The 21,386-nt window shown below is 37.0% G+C and overlaps 1 pseudogene; it reads left to right on the top strand.

Annotated features, from left to right (window-relative positions):
* The window catches only part of LOC138088325 (glutaredoxin-2, mitochondrial pseudogene), a 68,799-nt pseudogene extending 55,416 nt beyond the window's left edge, over positions 1-13,383 (top strand).
* Positions 13,384-21,386: the final 8,003 nt, after the last annotated feature.

Here is a 21,386-nt window from a genome sequence, read left to right on the forward strand (position 1 = left end):
TCCTTGGCATCCAAAATCAATGCAGATGGTGACTGTAACCATGAAATTAAAAGATTCTTTCTCCTTGGAAGGAAAGCTATGACAAACTTAGACAGCATATTAAAAAGCAGAGACATTACTTTGATGATTTGGACAGCAATGAGATCAAACCAGTCAATCCTAAAGGAAATCAACCCTGAATACCCATTGGAAGGACTGATGGTGATTCTGAAGCTTCAGTACTTTGGCCACCTGATGTGAAGAGCCAACTCATTGGAAAAGACCCTAATGATGAGAAAGATTGAAGGCAAAAGGAGGAAGGATCAAGAGAATGAGATGGTTAGATAACATCACTGACTCAATGGATATTAATTTGAGCGAACTCCAGGAGACAGTGAAGGACAAGAAGCTTGGTGTGCTGCAGTCCGTGGGGTTACAAAGAGTCAGACAGTGACTGAACAAGAAACTGTTAAAAATACTAATGCCTATACCCATCCAGGACAATTGAGTCGGAATCTCCAGATGTGTGACTAAGGCATGGGTATTTGTTAAAGCTCCCCAAGTGACACAGATGAGTGTCCAAACTTGAGAGCATTTTGGAGGTGCTAATCAATAACTTACTCAGTGTAAATAGCAGCATGAGATATATGAGTATGTTATGTATCTATGAAAAATTCCCAGAGTAGATTACAAAAATAATTTGTTCCATTGTAAGATTAAGCAGCCACAGCCAACTGGTTAGTAATAATGTTTTTTAACTGTTTTGGATTTTATTTTGCCTTCTTTCCTTCATATTCCTCTTCATCCTTAACCAAATAAGGGGGAGAATCCCTTATATTCTCTAAAAACCCCCAGCTTGATTGACAGTGCTAAACTTACTTGTACATTCATTTAAAGGGAAATGCCTCTGCATGATGCTAATAAGTGACAAATCGCTGTTGGCATGGGACAACGTTTTTCCCTTCATAGAATACAACTCTCAACACCCATCTATAGTGTAAACTGTTATCTTCATTCACTGTTAAAATGAAGAGTCCTTTTTCTCTTCCCTCTGTCCACACAGGCTAATAGCTGTTTACACTCACTCAGCTCAAAAGATGAAAATAAAGTAACACAGCAAGGGCAATAAATGATGGCTGCTAATCTTTGTCCTCATGCACAGTCCCACAAATGTTCACTAAAAATATGTTTAAGAACTATTTCCTGAGTCCCATTAGGTGCATAAGAGAAAATCATATTGAATTCTCTTGGGTTACTCCATAAATTTATACTCTGACTCATTTTGCACTTGTGGAAAAGAAGATGGTAAGGTGGGATTAGTTTTGCAAGAGATTTATTAGTGGAAGGAACATGAGAAAGTAAAGAGAACTTTCAGAATATTGTAGATATTATACCCATTTAAAGACAGAGGAAAAGATGGGAGGTAACTTGGCTAGGCATGTACAAGGTATGGTCTTCTGGTCATAATACTATGCTATATACAGTTCTATGCTTACAGATCAGGTATTACATAATGCCCTGGATAGTTGTGCTGGATGTCTGAAGTGAAGAAAGGCAAACTCACATTCATAATAAGTATTTAACTCAATGGGGATGACAGCTAGTCCTTCCAAGGATATGAGACAAGTGCACATATTTTAAAATAGAAATAGAGAAATATCAAAGGTTCAGCTTTGGCCATCATTTTTTCCATGTTTATAAAAGTTCGCTAGCAGTAAATGTTAGCCAGGTTTATAAAAGTTTCTGCAGCAGTAAAACCCAACATTCAGAAAACTAAGATTATGGCATCCGGTCACATCACTACATGGCAAATAGATGGGGAAACAGTGACAGATTTTCTTTTCTTGGGCGCCAAAATCACTGCAGATGGTGACTGCAGCCATGAAATTAAAAGACGCTTGCTCCTTGGAAGAAAATCCATGACAAACCTAGACTGCATATTAAAAAGCAGAGACATTACTTTACTGACGAGGTCCATATAGTCAAAGCTATGGTTTTTCCAGTAGTCATGTATGGGTGTGAGAGTTGGACCATAAAAAAAAGCTGAATGCTGAAGATTTGATGCTTTTGAACTGTGGTGTTGGAGAAGACTCTTGAGATTCCCTTGGACTGCAAGGAGATCAAACCAGTCAATCCTAAAGGAAATCAATCTTGAATATTCAATGGAAGGACTGATGCTGAAGATGAAGGTCTAATACTTTGGCCACCTGATGCAAAGAACTGACTTATTGGAAAAAACCCTGATGAAGGGAAAACTTGAAGACAGGAGGAGAAGGAGCTGACAGAGGATGAGATGGTTGGATGGCATCACCAACTCAATGGACATGAGTTTGAGCAAGCTCTGAGAGTTGATGTTGGACAGGGAAGTTTAGCATGCTTCAGTCTATAGTCGGACTTGACTGAGTGGCTGAACTGAACTGAACTGAGCAGTAAATGTGCTCCATTCCCTGAAATTCTTGCCAGAGTATTATATTCCATGCCCAGAAAATGTGTTTCTAAGCCAATGGGTCTTGAAATTTATCCAGTCTTAAACTCCAACCACCTTGATCAAATACCATCAATGGAGACGCAGATATAGAGAACAGACTTGTGAACACAGTGGGGGAAGGAGGAGAGGGTGAATTGAGAGCGTAGCATTGAAACTTATACATTACCATATGGAAAGAGATAGACAGTGAGAATGCTGTATGATGCAGAGTGCTCAAATCCATTTCTCTGTGACAATGTAGCAGGATGGGATGGGGTTGGAGGTGGGAAGGAAGATCAAGAGGTGTGGGACATGTGTATATCTATGGCTGATTCATCTTGATGTATGATGGAAACTAACACATCAATGTAAAGCAATCATCCTCTAAATGAAAATAAATTAATTAAAAAATCCAGTTCCAGGGTTGCTTCCTTGACTCCAGCTAACTTTTGTAATGTCTCCATTATGTAATCTATCTCTTTTATCATACATTGTACATCCCTTACACAAATTATGCTGAGATTTAAACTATTTATTAGCTTGTGGGTCATCAAAAGGAGTATTGGAAGCTACTGAAAGTTTACAAGTCCTTTATGGTGGACAAGCTTTTGCAACATCTTGCAAAAGGAGAAGCAATAGCTCTTGGACAAAATAAATAAATAAATAAAGTGGGATATCTCTTTAAACTCATCTGCTCAGGAGTATGCAGAATCATACTTTCAGATATTCTTCTAGAAGTTGCAGCCCCATTTTCAGTTTCAAAGGGATTCAGATCTGCCTTGGCAGAGTATTCGAATATCTCTTGGTCTCTACTAGAACATGTCTTTGGTTTAGTGCTCAGCCTTTACTGTGGGAGTTAAGGGGCATTTTATAAATTACAAAAGAGGTCTCAAATTGCTTGTTAATTGCCCTTTGTTTCTACCATAACAGACAATTCTGCTCTATTTATAGACATGGTTCCCACCATGTCTGACGAATGTCTGAAATCACCTGCATCTTTGAGGATATTTTCCTCCACAAGTTTATTGCCCCAGGTCTTAAACAGGGAAATATTTAGTTAGTGAGTGATCATCTTGTATTTGACACTATCTATGCTGTGATACTACTCAGAATGATGTACTTTTCACCAGTGCAGTGGGGAATGAATCAGTCCCCAAAACCTCATTTTACCATCAGTTTTCTTAAATTATTCCAGCTATCATTTACATAAGCTTGGTTCTCCAGATGACCAAAAGGGATTAGAGATGAAAGCGAAATAGAGGGGCAGCAGAAAGTGTAAAGAATCTTTAATTTTTGATATAAATATGAATCTTGTGTAAGGAAAGAGTGATTGGAATGAAGGTTATTGTAGGACATGTTGCAGATTACAGCACAATTTGAAGAAAGCTGCAGTTGGACAGCTGACTGCTCTCAAGAAAAAACTGTGCCTTTTCACTGAAATGGGTCCATGTTACTACTTCCTCTGTGTTTAGTTGTTGACTGGGAACAGGACATGGAAGATATAGTCTCAGTGCTCGTGCAATGGTGAATCCATAGGGCAGCAACTGGGATCACTGGACAGTATTGTCCCTCAGAGCATAAGATCTGACTGGTCTATTTTCATAACCACTTCTACCTGGTCTCTACATGAAAGTCTAAGTAAATCGTATTCAGGTAGGTCCCTGTTACCAAAACCAAGGAAAGAATTTCAAAAGCTGCCAAGTAAATAGACCATAATATTGATTTTCACAGAAGAGCTCCATGGAAAATCAAAATCTTGCACTAAGAAGAATCAATACCATTGTCATACACTTGGTGAGACTTCTAAGATCACACTTAAAAGAGAGGGAGAGAGAATAATTTCACTTGACACATATTGGGTTCAAGGCACTGGTGAATGTGAGTCACTCAGTCATGTTCAACTCTTTGTGACTCCATGGAATTCTCTAGGCATGAATACTGGAGTGGGTAGCCATTTTGTTCTCCAGGGGATCTTCCAAACCCAAGGATTGAACCCAGGTCTCCTGATTGCAGGCAGATTCTTTACCATCTGAGCCATCAGGGAAGCCCAAGGAACTGATGAGAATATAAAAAATGTGGAAAATGTCTAAAAGAGTTAGAAAAGCAGAATGCAAGCTGGATAGACAATCTAGGGAAGGAAAGTCAATTTCTATCCTCTCATATAGGTGCTTTAGTGGAGTGCATAATAGATGTAAGGACCCAGAATACTGATATAAATATATATTAGTGTGTCCATATGTGCATGGAGGAAACAGTTTAACATCACTAATTTAATCTCATGAATGTCCACAAATTAAAAGTTGAGATACAGAAAGTATCTTGAAAATTTAAAAATGACACTATAGTTTAAGATTATTTTTCAGCTCATGAATTGTTTATATGTGAAATCCTAAAATAAACTGTGTTTTCAAGATACCCTCAGTTACATCCCTCAATGAGCACAGTTTCAAAGAGAATAGATACAGAATAACCTTTAAAATTCTGATCTTGACAAGAATATTTTGAGTAAACATAGGTAGAACATGCTCAGTATTTCTGTTTTAAGACAGAAAATTCCCTTTATAAAATGTGTACACACATATATGTTTATCTAGATCTGTATATATATATGTATGAAATTATTAAATAAGACTTTACGTTTGAAATAAGAGCATTAATTCATGAAAATCCTGCAAAATATATGAATGCAAAGCTTTTCAAAACAGTTTCAGTCTTAGAGCAAATGCAAAAGTCAAAAGTTTCAGGTATATAAATGAAAACAGCCAAGCTACAAAGAACAAAAAAAAAAAAAAGAAGAAGAAAGAAACTAGTTAAAAATATCTTCTCAAACATTCTAGGGTGCCCCAGGATGAACCGTTTAGAAAGCCAACATCAGAGCAGATCTCTGAATGTAGATCAAGTTTTATCAAAGCAGACTACTTGGTCTGCAAGTGGAACAAAAGACATAGTTTAACAAATGCAGAAATAATGAGGGTTTCAGATATCTAACCAAGGCTCCAAAAGATATACTCCAGTCTAAAGTATCAAAGCATGGGAGTTCACAACTGAAACTGTACTATTGCCACACAGAATGTCTGCATACCATAGGCCAGATCTATAAAAGCCAAAATTTCTGTCACTTCCTCTTTGCATTTTTATAATGAGAAGAAAATGTATGGTAGGTCTAACTTATGAGAAACTTGCAAACTTCAGTCTTTTTTTTTTTTTTTGGTTGACCAAAGAAATCTGTTGATTCTATGGAAAATTAAACTCATTACTCTCCTGGAGATTCTCAACATGCTAAATTTCAAAATACCAGTACCAATCACCAAAAAATCATATTTAAAGGTTACAAATTTGAAGTTGCGTCTTTGGTGATGGCAATACTTTACAATGAAACAGAAAAATGTAGATGAATAATAAAGATAACTAAATTAATTAATTAAAAGCACAGAACTTTTTTTGAAATCTGAAAAGTAACTTCAGTCACGTTCTTGTTAACATTGGTCAAAGCACAGGAAATGGAATTAGATCTAGAGCTTCTTAAATTCATATGTTTGATCTTCTATTTGTTAGCTAGGTAACTTAATCCATATAAATCTCAGTTTCTAAATATTAAAGCTGAAAATACTATTATTATGCATTATGCCTCTTTAAAATGTAATAATACAACAAAACTTATGTAAGAATTAAAGATTTTAAAATTAAAAAAATAAATTAAAAAAAATAAAGTTAAAAAAAAAATACAACAAAACTACAGTGACTTGCTGGATGCTTAAAAATGTAGTCATTATTATGTTGTTACTAATACCTTGACATTAAATATGTAGCAACTTAAATGTTCAAATAATTATATAATGACTTCTGCATTAAATAAATATGCATTTTCATAATGTATCCATTAAAATGTCTCTTGATTGCTGAAAAGTTTTCTTTTTTAACATTTACAGCAATAGTTGCATAGTATTAATAGGGATAAGAGCTTATAAGAATATGTATTTTGGATCTGTGAGCCTGAATTTTAAAGAAGCACCATAAATATTTTTATATATGTTGATTTGGAGAAGAGCTTATATAAAGATTTATAGGAATAATTTACATGCAATAAGTGGCATTCAATTTTAAATGAAAATCTTTTTTGGATTTTTGTAGTAAAATAAGTCTATTAAGGACAGAATGTTTGTTCCCCCACCCCCAGTATATTCACATGTTGAATTCCTAAGCTCCAATGTGATGGTATTAAAAAGTACCCTTATAGCTCAATTGGTTAAGGCTCTGCCTACAATACAGGAGACCCCAGTTCAATTCCTGGGTTGGGCAGATCCCCTGAAAAAGGGATAGGCTACCCACTCCAGTATTCTTGGCCTTTTCTGGTGGCTCAGATGATACAAAACTCACCTACAATTTGGAAGACCTGGGTTCAGTCCCTGGGTTGGGAAGATCTCCTGGAGGAGGGCATGGCAACCCACTCCAGTATTCTTGCCTGGAGCATCCAGGCAAGAGTTGGACATGGCTGAGTGACTAAGCACAGCCCACAGCATAGTCTTTGGAAAGTAATTACTTCTGTGTGCATGATCAGTCGTGACAGTCAGGTCAGACTCTTTGCAACCCTATGGACTGTAGCCCTCCAGGCTCCTCTGTGCATGGGATTGTCCAGGCAAAAATACCAGAGTGGGTTGCGATGCCCTCCTCCAGGGGATCTTTTCCACTCAGGAACTGAACCTACATCTTTTGTCTCCTGCATCTCAGGTGGATTATTTACCCACTGAGTCACCAGGGAAGTGCTTAATTAGATTTAGATGATGTCATAAGGATAGAGCCCCAAGATGGGATTGAAGGAAATGGCTATCCATTCCAGTATTCTTGCTTGGAGAGCCTCATGGACAGAGATGTCTAATGGACTACAGTCCATGGGATTGCAAAGAGTTGAACACAACTGAAGAGCTAACATACACATAAAGAAAAAAAGACACCAGAGCTTCCTCTCCCCATGTGTGAGGACATACTGTGAGAGGTTGGTTATCTGAAAACCAAGAAGATAGTTATCACCAGAACCCAATCATGCTAGACACCCTGATCTCTGATTTCAGCCTGTAGAAAGGTGAGAAAATAAATTTATGCTTTTAAGCCCCCTAGGGAATTACATTTTATTATAGCAACAAACTGAATAAGACAAAACTCAAATTATCCAAAGCATTTGTTTTCCTTAAAACACGGAACAACCCTGCAGTGAGATGCAACCTCACACCTATCACAATGGCTAATCGTTAAAAGTCTACAGATAATAAATATTGATGAGGATGTAGAGAAATGGAATCTCATACATGGTTGGTAGGAATGCAAACTGGTGTAGCTACTAGAGCAAACAGTATGGAGGTCTGAAAACCTAAAAATAGACCCACCACAGGATCCAGCAATTCTGTTGCTGGATATATATCTGAAGAAACCAAAAACATTTATTCAAAAAGATATTTACACTCCAACATTCATGGCAGCGTTATTTGCAATAGCTTAGATATGGAAGCAAGCTACATGTCCATCACCAAATATATGGATAAAGAATATGTGGTGTGTGTGTGTGTGTGTGTGTGTATGAATTAAGATTAATATTTTATATTAATATTTAAGATTAATGAAATAAAAAGTTACATTAAAATATATTTGCATTCAAATGGCAAAATATGTTTTCATAGTAAATTTAATTTAATATAATGTAGTAAATATCCCTTATTTCCTACTTCATTCATACAGTAACATTCAATACTCAATATCTGTATTCTTGCTACTTGTCTTTATGTAAGTTTGTTTGCTGATAGTTGTTTAGGAAGAAAGTGGTCAGAAAAAGTTATATATGTATATATAACTTTCCATCTGTATCTCTCAAGTTTTCATGTCTGTGTCTGTGTGTGTGTGTGTTTCACATAATATCGAGGATTTTTAGCTGTATTTATTGGAAGGAACAGTGTTGGTCTAACACATATTGTCTTTGAGTGGGAAGCTATTTATATATTTATTTATTTTTAATTTTTATTTTTACTTTATTTTACTTTATAATACTGTATTGGTTTTGCCATACATTGACATGAATCCACCACGGGTGTACATGTGAACCCCCCTCCCACCTCCCTCCCCATAACATCTCTCTGGGTCATCCCCGTGCACCAACCCCAAGCATCTTGTATCCTGCATCGGACATAGACTGGCGATTCATTTCTTACATGATAGTATACATGATTCAATGCCATTCTCCCAAATCATCCCACCCTCTCCCTCTCCCTCAGAGTCCAAAAGTCCACTCTACACATCTATGTCTCTTTTGCTGTCTCACATACAGGGTCATCATTGCCATCTTTCTAAATTCCATATATATGTGTTAGTATACTGTATTGGTGTTTTTCTTTCTGGCTTACCTCACTCTGTATAATTGGCTCCAGTTTCATCCCTCTCATTAGAACTGATTCAAATGTATTCTTTTTAATGGCTGAGTAATACTCCATTGTGTATATGTACCACAGCTTTCTTATCCATTCATCTGCTGATGGACATCTAGGTTGTTTCCATGTCCTGGCTTTTATAAACAGTGCTGCGATGAACATTGGGGTACATGTGTCTCTTTCAATTCTGGTTTCCTCGGTGTGTATGCCCCGCAGTGAGATTGCTGGGTCATAAGGCAGTTCTATTTGCAATTTTTAAAGGAATCTCCACACTGTTCTCCAAAGTGGCTGTACTAGTTTGCATTCCCACCAACAGTGTAGTAGGGTTCCCTTTTCTCCACACCCTCTCCAGCATTTATTGCTTGCAGATTTTTGGATTGCAGACATTCTGAGTGGTGTGAAGTGGTACCTCATGTGGTTTTGATTTGCATTTCTCTAATAATGAGTGATGTTGAGCATCTTTTCATGCGTTTGTTAGCCATCCGTATGTCTTCTTTGGAGAAATGTCTATTTAGTTCTTTGGCCCATTTTTTGACTGGGTCATTTATTTTTCTGGAATTGAGCTGCATAAGTTGCTTGTATATTTTTGAGATTAGTTGTTTGTCAGTTGCTTCATTTGCTATTATTTTCTCCCATTCTGAAGGCTGTCTTTTCACCTTGCTTATATTTTCCTTTGTTGTGCAGAAGCTTTTAATTTTAATTAGATCCCATTTGTTTATTTTTGCTTTTATTTCCAGAATTCTGGGGGTTGGATCATAGAGGATCCTGCTGTGATTTATGTCGGAGAGTGTTTTCCTATGTTCTCCTCTAGGAGTTTTATAGTTTCTGGTCTTACATTTAGATCTTTAATCTATTTTGAGTTTATTTTTGTGTGTGATATTAGAAAGTGATCTAGTTTCATTCTTTTACAAGTGGTTGACCAGTTTTCCCAGCACCACTTGTTAAAGAGATTGTCTTTACTCCATTGTATATTTTTGCCTCCTTTGTCAAAGATAAGGTGTTCATATGTGTGTGGATTTATCTCTGGGCTTTCTATTTTATTCCATTGATCTATATTTCTGTCTTTGTGCCAGTACCATACTGTCTTTATGTCTGTGGCTTTGTAGTAGAGCCTAAAGTCAGGCAGGTTGATTTCTCCAGTTCCATTCTTCTTTCTCAAGATTGCTTTGGCAATTCGAGGTTTTTTGTATTTCCATACAAATCTTGAAATTATTTGTTCTAGTTCTGTGAAAAATATCGCTGGTAGCTTGATAGGGATTGCATTGAATTTGTAGATTGCTTTGTGTAGTATGCTCATTTTCACTATATTGATTCTTCTGATCCATGAACATGGTATATTTCTCCTTCTATTAGTGTCCTCTTTGATTTCTTTCATCAGTGTTTTATAGTTTTCTATATATAGGTCTTTAGTTTCTTTAGGTAGATATATTCCTAAGTATTCTATTCTTTTCATTGCAATGGTGAATGGAATTGTTTCCTTAATTTCTTTTTCTACTTTCTCATTATTAGTGTATAGGAATGCAAGGGATTTCTGTGTGTTGATTTTATATCCTGCAACTTTACTATATTCATTGATGAGCTCTAGTAATTTTCTGGTGGAGTCTTTAGGGTTTTCTATGTAGAGGATCATGTCATCTGCAAACACTGAGAGTTTTACTTCTTCTTTTCCAATTTGGATTCCTTTTATTTCTTTTTCTGCTCTGATTGCTGTAGCCAAAACTTCCAGAACTATGAAAAATAAAAGCCATATGATTATCTCAATAGATGCAGAGAAGGCCTTGGACAAAATTCAACATCCTTTTATGATAAAAGCTCTCCAGAAAGCAGGAATAGAAGGAACATACCTCAACATAATAAAAGCTATATATGACAAACCCACAGCAAACATTATCCTCAATGGTGAAAAATTGAAAGCATTTCCCCTAAAGTCAGGAACAAGACAAGGGTGCCCACTTTCACCCTTACTATTCAACATAATTCTGGAAGTTTTGGCCACAGCAATCAGAGCAGAAAAAGAAATGAATGGGAAACTTTAAAAGAAGAAAATGTTCTGAATTACCAATAAAACTATCCAATAAGCTCTCAGCAACCATACATGTACATCTATCCAGTGCTGTGAATGAAACACTGAAAAAACCAGCCCCCTGGGATAAAATTATTGAGTCTGGAGAACAGAAAGAGAAAAGATTTAAGACAAGTGAACAGAGTCTAAATGACTGGTGGGACATCATCAATGAACCAATATACACATTGTAGAAGTCACAGAAGGAGAAGAAAAAAAGAAAGAAGAGAATACAATATCTGAAAAAAAATATGGTTGAAAATTTCCAAAATTTGATGAAATATTTAATTGCAAATATCAAAGAAACTATATGTATTCCAAGTATGGTGAACTCAGAGAACAACATTAAGACACATTATACTCAAACATTCAAAAAACAAAGAGAGAACCCTGGGAGCAGAAAGAGGAAAGTGAGTCATCACGTACAAAGAATCCTCAATAAAATTATTAACAGATTTCTTAATACAACCTTTGGAGGCCAGAAGTCAAGGGTCTATATATTTAAACTGATAAAAGAGAAAAATATCTTAAGCAAGAATCCTATATCCAATAAAAATGTCCTCCAAAAGTGAGGGGGAAATTAAGACATTCTCAAACAACACAAACTGAAAGAGTTATTACCACTAGACCTGCCCTCGAGCTGGACATACTCAAAAGAGTCCTGCAGGGGTTAAATGAAAAAACATAAGGCAGCAACACCAAGTCACATGAGGAAATAAAAACAATTCACCAAATGTAAACATGTGGACAATTGTAGAGCCAGCATTTTTCTAACAGTGGTTTGTAAGTCCATTTATTGTTTTCTACAAGATCCAAGAAATGAAAATCTTATTTAAAATTATTACTCTAAAAGCTAATATTATTATAACTGTGGTTTATAATTCAATGTTTTGTTTAAAACACAACTTAAGAGAGTGTGTGCTTAGTCGCTCAGTTGTACCTGACTCTGCAACACCATGGACTGTAGGCTGCCAAGCTCCTCTGACCCTGGGGATTCTCCAGGAAAGAATACTGGAGTGGGTTGCTATGCCCTCTTCCAGGAGATCTTCCCAACCCGGGAATCAAACCCAGGTCTCCCACATTGCAGGAGGATTCGTTCCTGTCTGAGTGACCAGGGAAGGAAGCCCTTAAGAAACTGTGTTTGAAAGTTGCCTTTAGAGCACACCATGTATAAAGAGGGTGCCCCTGGTGGCTCACATGGAAAAGAATCTACCTACAGTGCAGGAGATCTGGCTTTAATCCTTGATTTAGGAAGATCCCCTGGAGAAAGAAATGGCTACTCACTCCAGTATTCTTGCCTGGAGAATTCCATGGACAGAGGAGCCTGACGGGCTACAGTCCATGGGGGTCACAAAGAATTGGACATGACTGTTAACACATACATACATACATACATACATACATACATACATACATACACACACACACACATAGCCAGCTCTGACCAACATGAAACTGACATTCACTTAGGGGTAGAAAACAGCAACCCACTCTAGTATTTTTGCCTGGAAAATTTCATGGACAGAGGAACCTGGTGGGCTACAGTTCATAGGGTTGCAAAAAAGTTGGGCTCAACTGACCGTGCACAGATGAAGATGATGAATGTATAAAGATGAAACTTTGTGATATCAACAACAAGAAGGGGTGAGGATACATCTGTAAAAGAGCATGCTGTTGCTAAGTCGCTTTAGTCATGTCCAACTCTATGCGACCCCATGGACGGCAGCCCACCAGGCTCTGCCATCCCTGGGATTCTCCAGGCAAGAACACTGGAGTGGGCTGCCATTTCCTTCTCCAATGCATGAAAGTGAAAAGTGAAAGAGAAGTCACTCAGTCGTGTCCGACTCTTAGCAACCCCATGGACTGCAGCCTACCAGGCTCCTCCGTCCATGGGATTTGCCAGGCAAGAGTACTGGAATGGGTTGCCATTGCCTTCTCCAGTAAAAGAGCATACTTACTGAAATGAAAAGTGACCATTCAAATCAGGACTGTGTGTTGGCACCATGCAGCTCTGATAAGGAGCTGCTCTTCCAAAGTTTGAGTGACTCAGTGGACCAGCTTGATTGGCAGTGAGAGTTTCTGCCTCTGTTAAGGGAAATAGCACATCATTATCTTTGCGGAACTCAGCAACTGCTCCTGTGAATCAGATACAAGAAGCAATTTCTGATAATTATGTGATCATTTTCTCAAAAACATTTTGTTCTTATAGTACAATGGTAAATATGCTTTTGCATGACATGAATGTTAATTATAAAGTTGTGGGATTGGACATGCTTGAATATAGAAGCCAGATTCAAGATATTTTTTACAAAGTAACCAGTGAAAGAAGTGTGCTAAAAATGTTTGTCAATGGAACTTTTATTGAAAGTGCAATAGATACTTATAGGCTTCACAGAGAAGAGAAATTGCTTCTACTATTTCATCAGTGTTATTTTTTTTAAAGTGTGAGGAAAGAATTTTAGTGATAGGTGCTTATAACTTTGCTAGTAAAATGTCCACTATATAAAATTATAATACCTCATAATGTACTTTAAGAATTTGTGAGTATTTTACATTTTAAAATTATCTTTATGAAAAAGCTCTATAAACAATGGATAAATATCTATGGAAACTGAAAACCTTAAATTAGTGTTGTAACTTTAAGATAATAATCCTCATGGCAACTGTGAGATATAGAATATGCACAAAGGAAAAAGAGAATTAATATATTCTACTATGAATAATGAGCAAAACTCAAAAGAAAACAGCCATACAGGGAATGAGGGATTTAAAAGTAGCTGTAAAATATGTAGAAAGCAAATAGCAAAATAGCAGTTCTTGATTTCCAGCATACTTTAACTGTAAATGAAACAAATTCTTTAATCAATAGACAAAGGTTGGCAGAATAGAAAAACACACATTATCCAACTATATGCTGTCTATAAGAGAGTCACTTCAGATACAAATACAAACTTACCAAAAGCAAAAGAATGGAAAAAGATATCCCATGCAAATAGAAACTTAAAGGGAGCATGGTGGCTATACTAGCATAAATAAAATAGATTTTAAATCAGAAAAGTTTAAAAAGACAAAAAAATGACATTATATATTATTAAAAAATTGAATACAGCAGAAACAAAAGACAATTATAACCATTTATTTACACACAACAAGAAACCATCAGAATATAGGAAATAAAATTTGACAGAATAGAAGAAGAAATAGCTCTACAGTAATAGTTGAAGATATTAATAACTCACTGGGTTTCCCTGATGGTTCAGATGGTAAAGAATCTGCCTGCAATGTAGGAGACTGGGTTTGATACCTGGGTTGGGAAGATTCCCTGGAAGAGGGCATGGCAACCCTCTCCAGTATTCTCACCTGGAGCATCCCCATGGACAGAGGAGCTGGGAAAGCTACACACTGTAGGGTCACAAAGAGTCAGATATGACTGAGTGACTAAGCACAGCACAGCAATAACTCACTATCGACAATAGATAGCAAAAACAGATAGAAAGGAAGTAAAAAATAGAAGACTTAAACAGCACAATAAATCAACCATATCTAACAGACACTTATAGAACACTTTACCTAATGACAAGAATATACGCCTTCTTCACAGGTGCACATGGGATGTTTTGGGGGACAGAACACATATTAGGTCATAATGTGAGCCTTAAGAGATTTTAAAAGCTATCATACAATGTAATTCTCCAATCCAATGGGATTGAGTTATAAATCAGTGACAGAAGGAAAACTGCAAAGTTAACAAAATAGGCAAATTAAACAATATTTTTTAAACAAATGGATCAAAGAGAAATTCCTAAGGGAAATTAAAAAGTACAGATGAATAAAATTAAGCTACACCATAATGAAACTTATAAGATGAAGCTAAAATAATACTAAAGGGAAATGTATAGCTATACAGCTTACATTAGAAGTTCTCAAATCAGAAAGCTAACTTTAAAACCTAAGGAACTAGAAAAAAGAACTGAAATAGAATAGAATAACTATAAAAAATTGTCAATGAACCCAAAAGTCAGTTCTTAAAAAAAGTCAACAAAATTGACAAACCTTTAGCTCTTTAAGTAAGAAAAAGAGAAGACTCAAATTACTAAAATCAGAAATAAAAGTGGACATATTACTACCATTTTTACAGAAATGAAAAGAATTGTAAGAGTATTATGAACAATTGCATGCTGAAAAAATTGGATAAATTATATGAAGGGGACAAATTTCTAGAAACAAAACCTACAAAGACCAAATTATGAAGACACAGGAAATCTGAATAGACCTAGGAAGGAGGCAGAAGCTAGGAAGGAGGCAGAATCAGTATTTGCATGTCACTCAACAAAGAAAATCTCTAGATCTTCCATGGTGACTTCTATCAAACATTTAAAGTGGGACTAATAACAATCCTTCTCAGTTTTTGCCAAAATATTACAGAGATCACTTTCTAACTCATTCTATGAAACCAGAATTACCCTGATATCAAAGACAAATTCAATACAAGGAAAAGAAAATTATATACTAATATCTTAAAGAACCCTTCTGCCAGTGCAGGAGACATAAGAGACTTGTGTTCAGTTCCTGGGTCAGGAAGATCCCCTAGAGGAGACCATGGCAATCCACTCCAGTATTCCTGCCTGGAGAATCCCATAGACAGAGGAGCCTGGTGGACTATAGGCCACAGGGTCTCAAAGAGTTGGATACCACTGAGCAACTAAAACACACACACACACACACATCCTTTATGAATATTGATGCAAAAATCCTCAATCTAAAAAAAAAAAAAGTGAAAGGGCTTCTCTGGTGGCTCAGATGGTAAAAAATCTGCCTGCAATGTGGGAGACCAAGGTTCAATCCCTGCATCAGGAAGATTCCCTGGAGAAGGGAATAGCTACCCACTCCAGTATTCTTGCCTGGAGAATTCCATGGACAGAGGAGCCTGGCAGACTACAAGAAAAAAGAAAATTATATACCCACAATGCAAAAAGCCTCAATAAAATACTAACAAATTGAATTCAACAGCACTCGTTTTAAAATGATTGTACACTATGACCAAGGGGAATTTATTCCTGGAATGCAAGGATGGGGTTCAACATATGAAAATTTATCAATGTAATATAGTACATTAAGAAAATAAAGGGGAAAACTCACATGATTATTTCCATTTGACAAAATTCAATACTTTTTCATGATAAAAGCATTCAGTGAACTAGAAAGAGAAGGGAGTTACCTTAACATAATAAAAGCAACCAATGAGAATGCACAGCAAACATTATACTCAACAGTAAAAAATGAAAAGTACTTCTTTTAAAATCAAGAAAAATGCAAGGATGCCCACCTTTGACTCTGTACTTGACAAATTCTGGAAGTTCTAACCAGAGCAATTAAAAAAGGAATAGAAGACATACAAATTGGAAAGGAAGAAGTAAAATTGTCTTTCTTTCCAGATGATATAATTTAATATGTAAAAAACACTAAACATTATTCATACACACAAACTATTAGAACTAATAAATGAATTCAGCAAAGTAGCAGGACGCAAAATCAGTTGCATTTGTTTACACTACAGTGAATAACCTGGAAGGAAATTTTGAACATAATTTTATTAACAATAGTATTAAAAAGAGTAAAATATTTAGGAATTCCTTTAAACTAGAAGTGAAAGGGTTGCTTAATAAGAACAATAAAATGCTTTAAGAAATTTTAAAAGACATAAATAAGTGGAAATATCTCTTTTTCATGGATGGGAAGATTTAATATTATCAAGATGTCAATACTACCTAAAATAATCTACAGATTCGATTCAATTTCTATCAATAACCAAAGATGTTTTCTTCAGAAATAGGAAAACCCATTCTGAAATTCACATGGCTTACAATAACCATGACAGCCTCCAAAAAGAATAACATTGGAGGATTCCCTCCTAATTTCAAAACTTACTACTGAGCTACAGTAATCAAAATGTGTAGAACTGGCATAAAGACCAACATACAGGCCAATGGAATAGACTGGATAGTCTAGAAATAAATCCCCACATATATGTGCAAATGATTTTTGACAAGAGTTCTAAGTTCTAAGTTCAAAGGGGAAAGGGTAATCTTTTCAACAAATAGTGCAGGGAAAACACATACCAGACCAGTATTTTATTTTTGAATTATTCTAACCAGATAATTACTCTGTAGGCAACAATTTGTTTTTGTCCTGGGTTCTAGAAACAATGTAATAAATTAGCAATTTCCAAAGGTTTCCTTCAGTCAGTTCATTTTAATGTCTGCTCTGGTACTGTTCACCACTTTGTTAACATGCCTTCCTGTCTCTGACAGCCAATGCTGTACAAAGAGTTTCAGAAGGACCACCACTAGGGAAATTTTCATGAATGCTGAGATCCTCTCATTATTGCATAAAGAGAGTATACCCTGAACCCCAGAGAGAGGAGATAGGTAGCTATGAATGGCTCTTTTGGTATTAATCCATTTAAACATTTCCTATATTCCCGAACCTTTGGATTCATTCCTCTACACTGTACCAGAGAATTCTGCATCCTCAGTTACATTTAGTGTAGGTTATATTTTGTTCAAGTGCCATTCAAGCAGCAGAGTAAGAATTACATCCACTTGCTTCTTATTCAAATCATGAATCAATAACTTATAAATGTATGCATATCAATATAGTCAACCTGATCAAATTATGTTATTTCCTTCTTTGTCTAACACTTACAGAACTGATTCTCACATATATTTCTCAAGTTTCTGTTAGCGATCAAATGTTAAACAATTTTTCATTGAATAAGCTACACTGCATTTGGGGGAACACTAGATGTGCCTCTAACTATGAAACTCAAGTTCATGACAAAGTAGAGGAGATGAGTCTTAAGGGGACTTGGAATAACTAAGACAAGGTAGGCAGATTTATTCAGGCAGGATAAGTAAAGAATAACTTTCCTGATAAGAAATATTAGTGAATAGGATATTGAGAAGGGGCACCGAGATATTCAGATTTTTAAAATCCACTAAGAAGCTCTACGGGGAAGGCAATGGCACCCCACCCCAGTACTCTTGCCTGGAAAATCCAATGGACGGAGGAGGCTGGTGGGCTGCAATCCACGAGGTCGCTAAGAGTTGGACACGACTGAGCGACTTCCCTTTCACTTTTCACTTTCATGCATTGGAGAAGGAAATGGCAACCCACTCCAGTGTTCTTGCCTGGAGAATCCCAGGGATGGGGGAGCCAGGTGGGCTGCCATCTATGGGGTCGCGCAGAGTCGGACACGATTGAAGAGACCTAGCGGCAGCAGCAGCAGTAAGAAGCTCCAATTAAAACACTGAAGATATGGATCTTTCCCAATCAATGCTCCAAACTGCACTGTAATTCAGGAACATACAGGATCAGACTTTGAGTCTATATTTTGAATATTTTAGTCCTTTGGCTAGAAAAGTTTAAAAAAATTCTTTCAAGGTCAAACGTATATGCCCTCTACTTCCTTGCACATGCTTTCAGCAGAGGTTATAGGCTTGTATTTTCCATCTCCACTCTATAAACTCTTCAGTGAAGCCAGAAGCAGCTAGATATAGTTCTCATTATGGCAATGCTCTATTGCTCCTGCCACTTAGACTATCAAACAGTGCGTACAACAAGCACTTCACTACACACCAACTGTAACAGATAAGTAACAGTATTGCCACTGCAACACATTATCAGTATCCTGTTTCCACTGGCAGTGATTTCATCCCCGTTTTCAAATATAAAAGCATCAAATAATAAATCTCAGAATCCTATCTTTATAATTGGTTTCATTAAACTACTTACGATAGTAAAATTCTCAGTTTGTGTTTGGTGAGGATGATGGTAACCATTCTAGATATTTCAAGTAGAAAAAGACTTAACACAGTAAAACAGATATTTTTAAAAAACTGATGGAAAGGCTAGATGTTTCAAGATTTAGGAAAATCTTATGTGGTTCTCTGATTTGCCACTAACAGTTAGGGCGTCATGATGATGCACAAACCAAAAACACTTTTGGTCACAAAATACACCTGGTTCCAGATACTAGGCAGAAGATTTTCAAAAAAACTTTCAGAAACTCCAGCAAAAATTTCATGTCTGATAGAGCTCATATTTGTGCTTGCTTCTACTAGAGAAATTATAATAAGACTTCCTTCTTCCAACTCTTCTTTCTCCAATTTCTTTTATTTGTTGATGCTGCTGCTCAGTCACTCTGTCATGTCTAATTCTTTGTGACCCCTTGGGTGGCAGTATGCCAGGTTCCTCTGTCCTCCACTATATCCCAGAGTTTGCTCAAATTCATCTTCATTGAACTGGTGATGCTATCAAACCATCTCATCCTTTGTCACCCCCTTCTCCTTTTGCCTTCAATCTTTCCCAGCATCAGGGTCTATTCCAATGGGTCACCTCTTCCTATCAGGTGACCAAAGTACTAGAGCTTCAACTTTAGCATCTGTCCTTCCAATGAATATTCAGGGTTGATTTTCTTTAGGATTGACTGGTATGATCTTCTTGCAGTCCAAGGAACTCTCAAGAGTCTTCTCCAAGACCACAGTTTGAAAGCATCAATTCTTTGGCACTCAGCCTTCTTTATAGTCCAACTCTAACATCCATACATGACTACTGGAAAAATAACGGCTTTGACTATATGGACCTTTATTGGCAAGGTAATGTCTCTGCTTTTTTTTTAATATAAATTTATTTTAATTGGAGGTTAATTACTTTACAATTGGAGAAGGCAATGGCACCCCACTCCAGTACTCTTGCCTGGAAAATTCATGGACGGAAGAGCCTGGCAGGCTGCAGTCTGTGGAGTCACTAAAAGTGGACATGACTGAGCAGCTACACTTTCACTTTCACTTTCACTTTTCATGTTCATGCATTGGAGAAGGAAATGGCAACCGACTCCAGTGTTATTGCCTGGAGAATCCCAGGGATGGCAGAGCCTGGTGGGCTGCCGTCTCTGGGGTCGCACAGAATCAGACATGACTGAGCGACTTCACTTTCACTTTTCATTTTCATGCACTGGAGAAGGCAATGGCAACCCACTCCAGTACTCTTGCCTGGAAGATCCCATGGATGGAGGAGCCTGGTAGGCTGCAGTCCATGGGGTTGCGAAGAGTCAGACATGACTGAGTGACTTCACTTTCACTTACTTTACGATATTGTATTGGTTTTGCCATACATCAACATGAATCCACCACAGGTGTACATGTGTTCCCCATCCTGAACCCCCCTCCCTCCTCCCTCTCTGTACCATCCCTCTGGGTTGTCCCAGTGTACCAGCCCCAAGCATGCAGTATCATGCATAGAACCTGGACTGGCTATTCATTTCATATATGATATTATACATGTTTCAATGCCATTCTCCGAAATCATCCCACCCTCTCCCTCTCCCACAGAGTCCAAAAGACTGTTCTATACATCTGTGTCTCTTTTGCCATCTCGCATACACTGTCTGTGTTTGTCATAGCTTTCTTTCCAAGGACAAACATCTGTTAGTGTCACAGCTGCACTCACCATCTTCAGTGATTTTGGATTCCAAGGAAATAAAATCTGTCACTGCTTCCAATTTCCCCCTTCTATTTGTCATGAAGTGATGGGACCAGATGCCATGATCTTAGTTTCTTTCAAGTTGAGTTTCAAGCTAATTTTTTCACTCTCCTCTTTCACCCTCATCAAGAGGCTCTTTAGTTCTTCTTCACTTTCTGCCATTAGAGTGTTATCATCTGTATACCTGAGGTTGTTAATATTTCTCCTGGCAATCTTAATTCAGGCTTGTGATTCATCCAGCCCAGGATTTTGCATGATGTACTCTGCATAGAAATTAAAAAACAGGATGACAATATACAGCCTTTTGATACTAATTTCCCAATTTTGAACCAGTTAGCTGTTCCATGCCCGGTTCTAACTGCTGCTTCTTGACCTGCATACAGCCATCTCTTTAAGAACTTTTCACAGTTCGTTGTGACCTGCACAGTCAAAGGCTTTGGAGTAGTCAATGAAGAAATATATGTGTGTGTGTGTGTGTGTGTCTGTGTGTCTGTGTGTGTGTGTATTTGGAATCCCCTTGCTTTCTCCATGATCCAGTGAATGTTGGCAATTGGATCTCTGGTTCCTCTGCATTTTCTATACCCAGCTTGTACATCTGGAAATTCTTGGTTCACATACTGCTGAAGCCTTGCTTGAGGATTTTGAGCATAGAATGTGAAATGAGTACAATTTATGGTATTTTGAACATTCTTCAGCATTATTGCCTCTTATTTTCAAATCCTAAACCTTGGTAGAGATTCAGAATCTTGGTAGTGATTATAGGGAAAAACAAATTATGGACTTCCAGTTGGAGAACACTGAAAGGTGGACAGCTGTGCTGAGAAGGTATATTGCTTTTAACTTCTGCTTGATTGTGTTAATAGTTATTCACAGGGCAGATTAAGACTTGCTTATAGAAGATTCTGCATGCCACCTTGAAAAA

The sequence above is a fragment of the Capricornis sumatraensis genome, chromosome 11 (genome assembly GCF_032405125.1).
Source record: "Capricornis sumatraensis isolate serow.1 chromosome 11, serow.2, whole genome shotgun sequence".
NCBI lineage: Eukaryota > Metazoa > Chordata > Mammalia > Artiodactyla > Bovidae > Capricornis > Capricornis sumatraensis.